The 14,587-nt window shown below is 43.7% G+C and overlaps 1 long non-coding RNA gene across 2 annotated transcripts; it reads left to right on the forward strand.

Moving 5' to 3' along the window:
- The first annotated feature begins 864 nt into the window (after nt 1-864).
- On the forward strand, nt 865-14,221 carry LOC131836296 (uncharacterized). 2 transcript variants are annotated; one of them, XR_009355577.1, is made up of 4 exons: nt 865-1,023; nt 7,566-7,699; nt 12,240-12,403; nt 12,550-14,221. It is a non-coding gene; the product is annotated as an uncharacterized LOC131836296 (long non-coding RNA). The 2 variants fall into 2 exon arrangements; XR_009355578.1 differs by having other exon boundaries at nt 12,566-14,221.
- The last annotated feature ends 366 nt before the right edge of the window (nt 14,222-14,587 follow it).

The raw sequence follows: 14,587 nt of genomic DNA on the forward strand, positions 1-14,587 counted from the left end.
GGACCCTGGGATACTGACCTGAGCGGAAGGCAGACACTTAATGACAGCCGCCCAGGCTCTGCTCTTGTTGTTGTTTAATATATGAGCTACGTAAAGAATCCACATAAGGATAGATACACGGGCGCCTGGGTGGCTCAGTTGGTTAAGACTCAGTCTCTTGGTTTCTGCTCAGGTCATGATCCCAAGGTCCCGAGATCAGCCTTGCATGGACTCCCTGCTCAGCAAAGAGTCTGCTTACATTTTCTTTCTCTCTCTCTCTCTCTGTCCCTTCCCCCTACTTGTGCACTCCTCTCTAATAAAACAAATAAATAAATCTTTTTAAAAAACGATATATATATATAGTATGGGTGTTAAATATTTAACAGGTCTCTTTTGCACATAGATGTACTCCTCTTGATACCGGTGTGTCTAAACCTTATGCCTTCAAGTCTTTGTGTCCCTCTTAGCCTGCTCTCCTTTTGTTTCCTTCAACCCATCACCTTTAACCTTTTTTGCAGTCTTCTTATCTCTTATATTTATTGTCTCTCCCTTACACCCTCAGTGTAAGCTCCCGGAAGACAGGACCCTGTGAGTTTTGTTCAATGATGGATCCCAAATGCCTAGAGCAGTACCACACACAGAGTAGGTACTTTATAAACCTTTGTGGAGGATGGTTCAGGATACATCTTCTAATTTTTATTACTGAAAATCTGTTGTAAATGTATCTGATAAACAAAATTTATCATGTTTCATTCTATAGCTATATCAAGACTTATTTCATCAGTCCCCTGCTGTAAGTCATTAGGGTGATAAAGTTTTCCATCATGGTAAACAGTATTTTTTTAAAAGATTTTTAAAATTTATTTGACAGAGACACAGCAAGAGAGGGAACACAAACAGGGGAGTGGGAGAGGGAGAAGCAAGCCTCCGGCTGAGCCCCGACTCCCCCCCAACCCCCGCCATGTGGTGCTTGATCCCAGAACCCTGGGATCATGACCTGGGCCAAAGGCAGATGCTTAACTACTGAGCCACCCAGGTGCCCTGGTAAGTAATATTTTGATAGACCTCTTTGCACTCAAATCTCTTTTCATATTTCTTATTATTTTCTTAGACTACATTTTCAGAAGGTTAATTTCTGGGTTGTAAGGTGGTAATATTTAACATTTTCCCGATGGCAATACTAAGTTAATTTACACCGTGCTTGCACTATATGATAATATACATTCAGCCTCCCCCAAATCATGCTGGTGTTGGATATATCCTCTTCTCAGTCTTGGCTAACTTCCAAGCAAAAAAAATGTCTCATTTTACTTTGCATATCTTTGATTTTTAGAGAAGTTATAAAGACTGTCACAGGTATTATCCATTTGGTTTGTTTTCTCCCCATGACACGTCAGTTTATGAATTTGCCCGGTTATGGGGGGGTTGTTTTCTTGCTGAACCACGTAAGAGCTTTGTATTTAATACTGATAATAATGCCTTTGTCTTTAGGTAGTACCCTTTGTTGTATTTGTCACTCACATTTTGCCCAGATTGTTGTTTCACTTTTTTAAAATTAACATATAAGGTATTATTTGTTTCACGGGTGCTGGTCTGTGATTCATCAGTCTTACACAAATCAAGCACTCACCATAGCACAGTGTCCTTCACCCAACCACCCCATCCCTCCAACCCCCTTCCCTTCAGCAATCCTCAGTTTGTTTCCTGAGACTAAGAGTCTCTTATGTTTCGTCTCCGTCTTTGGTTTCATCTTGTTTCATTTTTCCCTCCCTTCCCCTGTGATCCTCTGTCTTGTTTCTCAAATTCCTCCTATCAGTGAGATCATATGAAAATTGTCTTTCTCTGATTGACTTATTTCACTCAGCATAATACTCTCTAGTTCCATCCACATTATTGTGTTGTTTCATTTTTAATTATGGCTTTAAGAAAACTTGAGGGGTTAAAGAGTCCTTTTTGGCGCTCAGGTCTATCAGCCTTTTTCTTTGGCATGTACTGAGCTGCTTTTGTGCTTCGAAAGTTTGTTCTAAATGTGGAGAAAGTTCTTTCATGGTTGCAGTTTTTTAATTCTAACATTGATTGCGGTATATGGTGTAGGTGGCTACCTCAGCCTATTCTCCCCCCCAAATGATTAAGATTCCAATAATATGCATTAAAGAATGACTTTCTGATAGATTTTAATTATTTATTAATAAAGTGCTTAAGTGTATTAAGATTTATTTGCTAGTGTGTTAGAGCATTAGTACTATACCCTAGGACTAATTGAGTATTGTAGCATTATACTTTTAAACTTTTTTTCAAATTTCTTATCTTTTTTTTTTTTAGATTTTATTTATTTATTGATTAGAGAGCGCAAGCATGAGCAGGGAGAGGGGCAGAGGGAGAAGCAGACTCCTAGCCTAGCAGAGAGCCCAACATGGGGCTCATCCCAGGACCCCGAGATCATGACCTGAGGTGAAGGCAGACACCTGGCTGACTGAGCCACCCAGGCGCCCCTCTCCTCATCTTTCAAGAATATTTTTATCTACTCTCCATTTCCCAAAATTTTGATAAACGAAGGAGGTGATTCAATTTGATATTCTTTTACACATACTTCTAAACGTGTGGGCTTATTGATACTTCCCAGCTTCACTGCACTGTGCAAGTCACAGCTCAGTGACTTTATTGTCTCCTTTATAGATTTTTTTTTAAGATTATTTATTTATTTATTTGACAGACAGAGATCACAAGTAGGCAGAGAGGCAGGCAGAGAGAGGAAAGGAGGAAGCAGGCTCCCTGCTGAGCAGAGAGCCTGATGCGGGACTCGATCCCAGGACCCTGAGATCATGACCTGAGCCGAAGGCAGCGGCTTAACCCACTGAGCCACCTAGGCACCCTCCTTTTTAGATTAAAAAATTTATTTATTTGTTAGAGAGAGCAAACAAGTGAGCACAGGCAGAGGCAGAAGGAGAAGGAGGCTCCCCGCCGAGCAAGTAGCCTGATGTGGGACTCGATCCCAGAACGCTGGGATCATGACCTAAGCCAAAGGCAGCGCCTTAACCGACTGAACCACCCAGACATCCCTATTGTCTCCTTTTTAAAGATGGGGAAGCAAAGGTGAAGTGATGTCAGGCTGTAGCTCCAGGCGAGTCCTCCTGAGCTACTGGAGACTGAAGGGTGGGTGGGCAGGTGGGAGAGTCCACCTTCCTAAGCCCCAGGTGTGCCTGTGGCTGTGGGAGGTGCTGTGAGCTTGGACACAGCCTCATGGATTCCCAGAGTCAAATCCTCAAGGGAGGTCAGTTCTCTTCATTTTCTCTTTTTTCACAGAGGTTTGGATAAAACTTCCAAACACATTTGCAAAACCTGAGAACAAATCAGAAAATTTCACATAAAAATATAAATTTCCAACTTTATCTGAAAAGAAAATCAGAGAGTGGAGGTGTTCCCACCTGGCAAAAATCTAGGGGCTCAGCCCCTTTCAGATGATTTATGTGTTCCCTGGCTCATTTATGTGTTATTTCCTTGCCTGGCCTCGTAGGCCTCTGAGGGGACACTCCCAGAGTGTGTGCTAGGTGTGTCTGATACCAGACATGAAAGTTACATACTGTATGATTTCATGTATAGGAAATACCTACCACAGGCAGTTCCAAGGGGAGAGAAAGTGGGTTAGTGGTTGTCTAGGGCTGGGGTTGGCAAGTTGGGGAAAATAAAGGGTGACTGCTAATGAATACGTGGTTTCTTCTTGGAGGAATGAAAATGTTCTAGGGTGCCTGGGTGGCTCAGTCACCTAAGCATCTGCCTTCCGCTCAGGCATGATATCAGGGTCCTGGGATTGAGTTCTGCATTCTCCTTCTGCCTGGGACACCACACCCCGACTTGTGCTCTGTCTCTCTTTCTCTCTCTGTGTCGCTCTCTCAAATAAATAAAATCTTTAAAAAAAATTCTAAAATTGATTATAGTTGTACAACTCTCTGAATATGCTAAAAAAATCATTGAGTTGTGTATTTGTGAACTAAATCTCAATAAAGCTTTTATATTAAAAACCAAATTTGAGGGGGAAAAAAAAGCAGAGAATTACATAATTACATAATATACCCCTTAAGACAGGGGTTAAAACTATAGTAAAAAATCACAAAGGAAGGATAAACCATAAAGTAAAAATAAGTTGTTACCTATGGGGAAAAAAAAGGGATGGGGCAAAGGGCCTGGGACAGAAGCTAGAATTCTCTGAACAGACTTTGTAGATTTGGCTTTGGAACCATGAAAATGGTAAGTATAGAACATTTTAAAAAATTTAAAAAAAATTTAAAAAATCCTTAAACAATTAAAAGCAACATGAACTTTGTGTCAGTTATAATTCTAGAAAGATCTCTTTCTAGAAGTGATTTTAAAATAGTTATTCGAGTACATCCCTAAAATCAAAAAGAACTTCAAGAATATCTTAAATTTTCCAGTAATCATATTGTTAGTGATAGCATGGGTATTACTCCAGTAATCATATTGTTAGTGATAGCATGGGTACTCTTTTTTTTTTTATTTTAAAGATTTTATTTATTTACTCGACAGAGAGAGATCACAAGTAGATGGAGAGAGAGGCAGGCAGAGAGAAAGAGAGGGAAGCAGGCTCCCTGCTGAGCAGAGAGCCCAATATGGGACTCGATCCCAGGACCCCGAGATCATGACCCGAGCCGAAGGCAGCGGCTTAACCCACTGAGCCACCCAGGCGCCCAGCATGGGTACTCTTATCTCAAGACTGCTGGATGTATATTGTGGGAAAGAGTAAAAGAGTGTGTTGAGAAGTGGGGTTTTTAGCATGAGAGAAAGGAGGTGGAAATGAAGATATAGTTAAATAATAACCTTACAGTCTTGTATTGGAATTGGAAGTATCAATATGAACCCATAATGTGTTTTATTTATCCATATTTATTAATCTGCACATTGATGAATCATCTTTATCATCTCTCTCTCTCTCTGATATTGTGATTTATAATAAGAAATATATATTTGGTCTTCATCCCCATTTCTGGCACAAAGCTCCTAAAGCCCTTGAGAGAAGTTGTCTTATGTTAATGGAGTGACTTTTGGACCCCACCTATGGCTGGGGGCCAAGGGAACCAATCTTGTGACTAGGGGGTTGGAACTGTCAGTCCCAGCCCCTGACTTCCTGGAGAGAGGAGAAGGGCTGGGTGGTTGAGTCAATTGCCAGTGACCAGTGATTTAATCAGTTATGCCAGTGGAAGGAAGCCTCCATAAAACCCCCAAAGGATGGGGGCCAGAGAGCTTCTGGGTTGGTGAATGTGGAGAGGTGGGGGGAATGGTATATTCTGAGAGGCTGTGGAAGCTCCCTGCCCATTCCCCATACCTCATTTTTTGTATCTTTCCCATCTGGCGGTTCCTGAGTTACATCCTTTCACGATAAACTGGTGATTGAATAAGTAGAATGTTTCTCTGAGTTCTGTGAGATGCTGTAGCAAATTAATTGAACCCACGGAGAGGGTAATTTGAACCTCTGACCTATAGCCTATTGGAACCATATAGGTTGGTCAGGAGGTGATAACCTGGGCTTGTGAATGGCATCGAAGTGTGTGTGTGTGTGTGTGTGTGTGTGTGTGTATGTGTATGGGGAAGGGAGACAATCTTATGGGACTGAGCCCTTAGTCTGACGCTATCTTCAGATAGGTGGCATCTGAATTGACTTGAATTGTGTGACACTCAGTTGGTGTTGGTAGGGAATTGCTTGGTGTGGGGAATAATCCCACACATTCGGTGACTGGAAGTGTCAGGAGTGAAGTGTTTCATGTGAGTAGTAAAGGAGACACACAGGAAACAAAGATATAATAAAGAACTGGATTTTCTCCACACAGCTGGAAAACTGAATCCTTGCGCTATCATCTGTCATCTGTCACCTATCTCTATCTTTGTATATTGTCCTAGTTCTGATCACCAAAAAGGCTTGTCTGTATAAAGGGCTAAAACAAATTATTCCTCCTTCTCCATGGAGTTTACTTTCTATAGCTGTTCTCCTGGGAATCTGATAAGAGTGGAATGTCAGCTGCGTTACTAGGCAGCGTTGCTTGTGGTAAAAATGGTGCACTGTATCTGGACTGTGAGGACAGTGAATGAATTAGGAAGCCCTCATGCGAAGCTATGGTTTGGGAGAATCATGACTTGGAACTGGACATGTCTCTTGTCAGGGCACAGGAGTAAGCTAGTCCCATAGAATTGTTACTAGTGATATTGGCTCCTAACTGGGATAAGAGGTTTTTATTCATTGTTTCTCTGAAACTGAAGCTTAATTGGGCATCCTGCACTTGAGCTGGCAATCCCATGGTAGAAACAGGGGTGGGGGTGTTGGTTTGCAAACTGGCCCCTATCCCCGGAGGGCAAGGAGAGACTGAAGAAAGAGGCGGATCCCTCCAGATCAGTAGGTGGCAAGTTTAATCAGCAGGGGAACTTACTTATGAGGCTGCTCTTGTGTGGCTAGCAGCAAGATGAACAGATCTTTGCCTGCCAGAACCTTCAAAGTCCTACAGAGGACTTAACTGGGTTCAGTTACATGCACAGCCCAGAGGGTCTCCACAATACCTTACTCTATCAAGGCTATGTCCTTGGAGTAGCTCCCACTGTGGGAGGGGTAGGCAGAAGTGTATATTCCAAGTACTGGGGGTGGGGTTGGAATAGGGGTTGGAGGTAGACTGATGGAGGGGGTGGGTGGTGGTGAGGAGCCTCTCATTTTCCCAGTCTAGCTCATGGGTCAACCATTAGTCGGCGCCCTCTCGATGACCACCTCCAATGGGGGCAGGGCGTGTAGGACCTAGAGAAATGCCCCCCACTGCCTGGCTGGTGTGCTGTGTTTCCTGTCCTTGGATCCTTATTCTAAGTGAAATCAATGCCAAATATGGCCTATTATAGTTATGTGGATCCAAATGTTTAAAAGAGCCTGAAGAGAATGCCATAGTAGGCACTGTAACCTACAAATGGTGACCAGCTCAGGATCCGTCTCACCCTGAGAACCCAGACTGGACTCTCTACATAATATTTATTTAAAGGAAATGGCTGATTCCATTTGGGACACCAAAAGTACAGGATGAACCTGGCACCTCTTGTCATACTGAAGAACAGGACCACTTGAAGATGACTAAGTTCATGTTGAAGAACTCAGGAGCTTGTATGGAGAAGCTAGGATTTGCTTATGTGAAGAGACAGGGTATAAAGGAGGTGTTGGGTATGTGAGGATTCATTATGTCATTTCCTCTAAATTTGTATTTTTGGAATTGTCCATAATAGAAATCTAAAAATAATAAAATAAGAAGTGACTGCGCCAATTCCTTTTCTCCTCCAGGAATTGTAGAATCATAATTATCATTTAAAATGGCTGCACAGAGTTGAAGTAGTATAAATTATTTATACATCCATCTATCATTTTAAATATATTTTAAAAGACAAGTTGTTATTTAGGTTGGGAGTTTGAAAATTTTGAGTGTAAAAAGACCACATAAAAAATTGCAGAGACCTGACATACAATGAAGTTAAATGCATCAGTAACTGAAAAACTAGCTTTAACAAGTGAAGAACCAAGGTTGAGAGAGAATTTCAATTCTGTTTAACAGAATAAACCAGAGGAACCACACTGGCCGTTGTGGGATGCGTGTACCTGTGAACTCCCTATTCTTTTGTCTGGGAGCAGAGATGGGACAAACCAACCACCCTGGGTCCCCAGAAGACCCATTCTATGAGTCTAGAGGTAAGGCACCCTTCCCTGTCTCTGCATATACAGGGCTCTTAGGACAAGTCATCACTCCACCTTGCCACAAGGGGACGCTCTGAGACAATAGCCTAAGGTGAGTTAAAGGACACGGAGAAGGAGGCTCCTTCTTCATGGGAGGAGCCAGGGTTGTTGAGAGTTACTGTTCAAAAACCTCTTCTCAACTGTTCAGGGCCCAGGAGGAAGTTGTGCTGGGACGCGGACGAACAGTGTCTCTGAGCGCCCTCCTCAGGCAGTATGGATGCTGGCAAGCCCCATGCTGTGGCTCAGCCTGTCCCACGTCACCCACGTGCCCTGAGCCCATGAGGAACCCCCACCCGCCTACAGTGCCACTTGCTGTCTTTTGAACACTTCCTGTCTCCTTGTAGAACAGGCCCTGGGCCACAGCAGAAGGGGCTCCGTGGTGGAAGGCCTTCTGGACGGTTGCCAGCCTTGAGGTCTACTTGCAGTTACTGGAAAGCAGCTTTAAAAATAGAAATAGCTGTGGTAAAAACTGTGGTCAGAGCCGTCAAACCACAGTAAGGCCAACTTCTCTCTCTTGAAAACTCATTTCTGAGAAGTGGTTCTGTTTCCAGCGGTGGGAAACTCCAGTTCCTAAAGGTGCAGAAGAAGCCTGTGGTGGATGATGGCCTCACTTTCTCTGACCCTGGCTGACTTGTCAGCAGGAAACCGATTTCATAGCCAAATTGGGCCCCTTCTGGATTGCAACTGCTGCCTAATACATATCTTTTAAATCAAATTTACTCTTGCTTCACCTCCTTGACTTTTTGGGTAAGAGAAACATACAATTACAGCCATGTTGGCAAGCATTTGCTTCTAGAAAACTTCAACATCTCGTTTTTAGAATGAAAAGAGCTTGACTTTGTATGCCATTCTTCTCCCTGTTAAAACACTTGGATGGCCTACCTTGGGAGCACAGATTACAGAGTAATTATTATTTTGTTCAGCACATATAACAGGGAGGAAGCACAAATGGATAAGGCTGTATCTTATATTTATTTTATTTTTTAAAAAAAGATTTTATCCATTTGAGAGAGAGAGAGAGAATGAGAGAGAGCGCATGAGAGGAGGAGAGGGTCAGAGGGAGAAGCAGACTGTCTGCTGAGCAGGGAGCCCGATGTGGGACTTGATCCCAGGACTCCAGGATCATGACCTGAGCCAAAGGCAGTCACCTAACCAACTTCGCCACCCAGGTGCCCAAGACTGTATTTTAGATAAAACAAAGTGTTCCTCTGCCAGGCCTTTGAGGTCTTTTTCCTCTCCTACTGTTTAACAGATGCCACCCCTATTGGGTGGCAAATACTGTGCCTCTCTAAGCCTATGAAGAGAAAATGTGGTCTTATGTGCTCCTTCCCATGACATTGATCACCTGTCATTCTCCTCAAACTCGTCTGGAATCGTTCTCTGCCTACTCTGAAGAAAAGCTCCTCTTGGTCCTCCTAACCTTTTTCTACAGATGTTCTGAAGACATGAAGAGAGACCTGGGTGTGTTCCTTTTTTTTTTTTTTTTTTAGTTCGGTGTCATGGAGAGGAGAACATTTTGTGTATGGCATCCATGGGCTCACATCTCTCATATATACATCTCTCATGTTTTCTATAAAATTCAACCAGACAAATATTTATCAAGTGTCTACAGTCAGTAAGAATCTACCAGAAATAAGTTTGGCTGCAAGTGACAGAAAAAAAAAAAAAAAACCAACTAACCTATAGAGGCTTAAAAAGTGAGATTCATTTTTCTCATGTAACAAAAATTCAGGAGACATGCACTGGAATTGGTTCAGTGGCTTATTTGAAGAATATTATGTATAACATCTGTGATTGTTTTGCCATTTCCTCACGAGTTCAGGATAACTATTATAGCTCCATATTCATCCATATGAATCTATATTCAAGGCAGAGAGAAGGATGAGGGGCCATGCAAGCACTGTCTGTGCCTTGACATTTGGAAAGACTTTTGCTAACATCGCATTGGCAGGACTATGTCCCATGGCCACTTTTAGCAGCAAGGCTAGCTGGAGAAGCAACTATTTAGCTTTTCCCATTCCAAATGTAAGTCCAGGAAAGAAGGAAGTTGGCAGTGGGCACTGGATTAGCCAAACTACAGTGTCTACAATGAGACCCTTCCAACTACATTTGGAAAAGTAAATGGCATCAGAGAAGTCCATCATCCAAACATTAGGAGTTCTGGAGGAGAAAACAGAAAATCAGAAAGGATAGCATCATCAATAAAATGCTTCAACAAAATCTCCCACAACCAAAGGACACCAGTTTCCAGGTTGAAAGGCTCACCTAAGTGCCTAGCACAATGGATGAATATCACATATCATCGTGAAATTTCAGATCTCTGGGGTCAGAGAGAAGATCCTGCTGGCTTCTGGAGAGAGAGGGAAAGCGAGCAAAAGAGAGAGGGAGAGCGAAGAAAAAAAACAGTCCACAAAAAAAAAAAAAAAAAAAAGGATCAGGAATCCACACTGGAAGTTAAAAGAACATTGGAAGAATGCCTTTAACAGTGGAAGCTAGAAGAAAATGGAAAAATGCCTTTAAAACTGAGTGAAAATAATTTACAATCTAGAACTTCATGCCCAAAGTATTAATCAACTGTGAAGGTGAAATAAAGACATTTTCAAATATGCCAGGCTTCTAACTTGTTATTTCTCACACTCTTCCTCAGAAAGTTGCTGGAGGATGTGTTTCAGCAAAATGAGGGAGAAAACCAAGACAGAAAAAAAGGCAGGGATACAGAAACAGGAGACCCAAGAAGGGTGAAAAGTGAAAGGAATCCAGGATGATACTGAAGGGATATTGCAGGATGACAACTCTGTAGCAGGCACAGGGGGACGACCAGCCTGTGTTTGAGCAAGCCAGAGGCTCTGGAAGACAGTTCCTCAGAAGGCAGAGACTTATAAAATGCCTGATGTGAATACATGTCTCGAGAAGAGATTTAAATAATTGGAGGAGGATTTAAGAATGGATTGCTAAAAAGTTTATAGACCGCTAATAAAAAAAACTAACCAGGCAGGGCACTTGGGTGGCTCAGTTGGTTAAGCTCCTGCCTTCAGCTCAGGTCATGATCCCAGGAACCTGGGATGGAGCCCCACATTGGGCTCCCTGCTCTGTTTCTCCCTCTCCCTGTACCACTCCTACTGCTTGTGCACCTGTGCCTTCTCTCTCTCTCAAAGAGATAAATCTTAAAAAAACCCAAAAACCTAACAAGTTAAAAAAAGACAATTATTAACAAAAAAAATGTACAAGAAAGGAAAAATAATCATAGTTTGTTACATGGCTCAACTCAGACACACAAAATTATAATAATGTAAAAAATGAATATTGATTTAAACAAAATTATGATATAACTATATCAGGTTGGGTAGGGGAACAGGAATCCAAGAGTGGCAGGAGATGAGAGGGATGAAGAACTTATGTCTTCATCTGTCATGATATGAAGGCAACAGCTATATCCCGAACTGAAAACCAAGAAGTAGTAATCCAGGCATTCTATTTAAAGATACAGAGGCAAATACCAAAAGAATCAACTACAAGAGTTAAAAGAAGTTATATATGGGGCTGGGAAATGGAAAGAGGGAGAAGAAAGACTAGATCTTATTGAGCTATTGGACTCATTAAATCACCATGATGTCTAACTTCAAAACAAAAAAGTAAAAAGAGAAAAAAGAAGTTGATACTCATATAACTCAAGTGGACATTTTTTTAAAAGATTTTTATTTATTTATTTGACAGAGAGAGATCACAAGTAGACAGAGAGGCAGGCAGAGAGAGAGAGGGAAGCAGGCTCCCTGTTGAGCAGAGAGCCCGACGCAGGACTCGATCCCAGGACCCTAAGATCATGACCTGAGCCGACCTGAGCCGAAGGCAGCGGCTTAACCCACTGAGCCACCCAGGCACCCTCAAGTGGACATTCTTAATATAAGGATCTCAAGATTTAAGTAAAATTTCTTTAAAAAATAAGATTTAAGTAAAACCTTACCTGGATCAATTAGCTTAATGGAACACGAATGGAACATGTTATCACGGACGGTTAACTATCAGGTCCCCATTTAATACCATGATTCTCAGCCCTGGCTGCAGGACTCTGGTGGGTCGCACAGGAGAATCACCTGGAGAACTTTTAGAACCTGCTCAAGCCATGTCTCACCTAAGCCAATCAAATGGAATCTCCAGAGCTGGCAGGGGCATCCCTAGGGCTTTTTTTTTTTTTTTAAATTTATTTATTTGACAGAGAGAGAGATCACAAGTAGGCTGAGAGGCAGGCAGAGAGAGAGGAAGGCAGAGAGAGAGGAAGGGAAGCAGAGAGCCTGATTCGGGGCTCAATCCCAGGACCCCGAGATCATGACCTGAGCCGAAGGCAGAGGCTAAACCCACTGAGCCACCCAGGGGCCCCTCCCTAGGGCTTTTTAAAGCGCTGCAGGTGCTTCTAGGGTGTAGCAAGATTGACAACAACTGGTCTAGTGACCACCTGAGGAACATGTTTGAAAAACTTTCCCTGACATTTCCTTTCAAGGCAGCTCATATGATCCTTCGTCAGTGGCCCACCATCTACCGAAGAATCTGGCTCCACTTGCTGACGAAGGAGGTGATGTGGAAGATGTAAGTGGAGGCTGACATGCATACCCAGCACAGAAGCAGGAGTGGACCGGGCCAGCTAGGCTGCCTGGAGGAGTCAAGGTCAGTGTTGCCTCAGTCCTAGGGTCAGGAGACTGGTGGTCTCCACAGTTTCAATGCCAGATTAGGATTGCAGGGTGCAGATCACAGATTTATTTATTTTCTTATTTTTGCATTTTCAATTCCTCCTGAATATCAAATGCTGGAAGATTTCCTCTTTACCAGGTGGTTGGAGTAAAAGTTCGTCTGTGGCCCCTGAAAACACAAACACGAAGATCGAGCCTTCAAAACTATTTTTAGCAGATGGTAAGTGCACCTGATTACCCATTACAATCCACTCCCTGTGTTTGGGCTGCCAGACCATTTGTTTCATTAGTCTTGAAGGCAGGATGGCTTCATGATTCATCAGGTCTGTTTCCTATTTTTCATTTATTTATTTGTGAGAGAAAAACAGAGAGAGGACACAAGTAGGGGGAGAGGCAGAGGGAAAGAATCTCAAGCAGATGCCCTGCTGAGTGGGGAGCCTGACTTGGGGCTCGATCTCACAACCCTGAGATCATGACCTGAGCCGAAACCAAGAGTTAGATGCTGAACCGATTGAGCCACCCAGGCGCCCCAGGTGTGCCTCCAATTTCTAAGAACACATTTTACGGACAAGCATTAGATCAGCATCAATGTCCTACTCAGCGTTTTCATAAATTGAATGCAGAAAACACTTGGAGCCAAGATGTGCCAAGATATCTGGGGCTGTATCAAGAAATCAAGGTCATTACCATTGTAATCCAAGTCAACAGCAATGGCCTCAGATCTCTGCTCTTAAGATGTAGTCTTGGCAGTTACGGGGTGCCCTTACCTGAGGCATAGGATGGAAACTTGCTTGTAAGCAAAATAGAGTTCCGTGTTCCTCCAGTATAAACTCCCCCTACTTTCCTCCAGGCCTTGTAGATCTCTCCTGGCATCAGACACGGAGATGTGATAGCAGGGTTATAAGTGCTTTGTGTGGATTATCATCACCGAGGACTCTAGTCAGAACTAAGAGTCCGATATCAAGGTAGAAGGTGCACACTGGGATGGCACTGGGTTAAATACCCACAGGACAAAAGGGACTCTGGAAAAGATGTGACGGAGGGCTGCTGGGAGGCCGCAGAAGAGGAAGGCAGCGCTGGTGCCAGACGGCCCTCCTTCTCGACCTCACCTTTGTCTTTATTCAACCCTCCTATCCCACTCATGCCTGCTGCTTGCCCTCTCATCCTCTCCTGGGGAAAGAACATCGGACCAGGCGGGTTCTGGAGTGTTCCTGCATTCACACATACCTGCGGCCTGGTATGTACATCTGTCTCAGCAAATGGCTCCCACCTGACACCGGGGTCCACGGGGTCAGGGGGCTGGGAAGGGTTCTGCCTTGCAGTCAGAGCACTCTTAGGTGATGAGAACAGCTGTGTCCTCTCTGCCTGCTTTACAAAGCCTGAGGCTTCAACGGGATATTGAGCTCAGGGATGATGGTAAAACATAGCTCTGTGATGTTGGTGTAGAGGGAGACACTGCCTGGTCCGGACGCCGGATCACCTTAGTAAGCCAGTGCTCAAACTCGGAAAGTTGCAGCTGGTAGGTCCTAAGGGCCTCCCTAAGTGTATGTCTAACCAGATGGGGACAGCAGGGCCTTGTTCTGGGTTTTTATAATCTGCGGTCACCAACATTTTCAATTCCTTTGAATTTCACAGGGTATCAGAAGATGTGTGGCTGGGGCACCTGTGTGGCTCAGTGGGTTAATGCCTCTGCTTTCGGCTCAGGTCATGATCCCAGGGTCCTGGGATCGAGCCCCACATCAGGCTCTCTGCTCAGCGGGGAGCCTGCTTCCTCCTCTCTCTCTGCCTGCCTCTCTGCCTACTTGTGATCTCTGTCAAATAAATAAATAAAATATTAAAAAAAAAAAAAAGAAGACGTGTGGCTGAGAAACATGAACAGATACATGTCATTAGCCCCTTGTGCAGAACCTGAACAGCAGCTGAAAGACGGACAAATCAGGACCAAGGCCTCAGGGCACTAGCCGCTGAGTGTGGTGGGTTCCCAGGCGTGGCCATGGCTCTGCGTGGGGCAGAGGGACGATGACGGCAGCTGACCTCCAATCTTGTCTAGGAGAGGTGTCCTGCCCTCCGGCTTCAGGGATGGTACGTCAGGATGGGTGGGGTCTGAGGCAGGCAGGGGACACAGGTCATAGGTTCCATGGTAAAGGCACAAAGTGTGTTT

Source organism: Mustela lutreola, chromosome 7, assembly GCF_030435805.1.
Source record: "Mustela lutreola isolate mMusLut2 chromosome 7, mMusLut2.pri, whole genome shotgun sequence".
Classification (NCBI taxonomy): Eukaryota; Metazoa; Chordata; class Mammalia; order Carnivora; family Mustelidae; genus Mustela; species Mustela lutreola.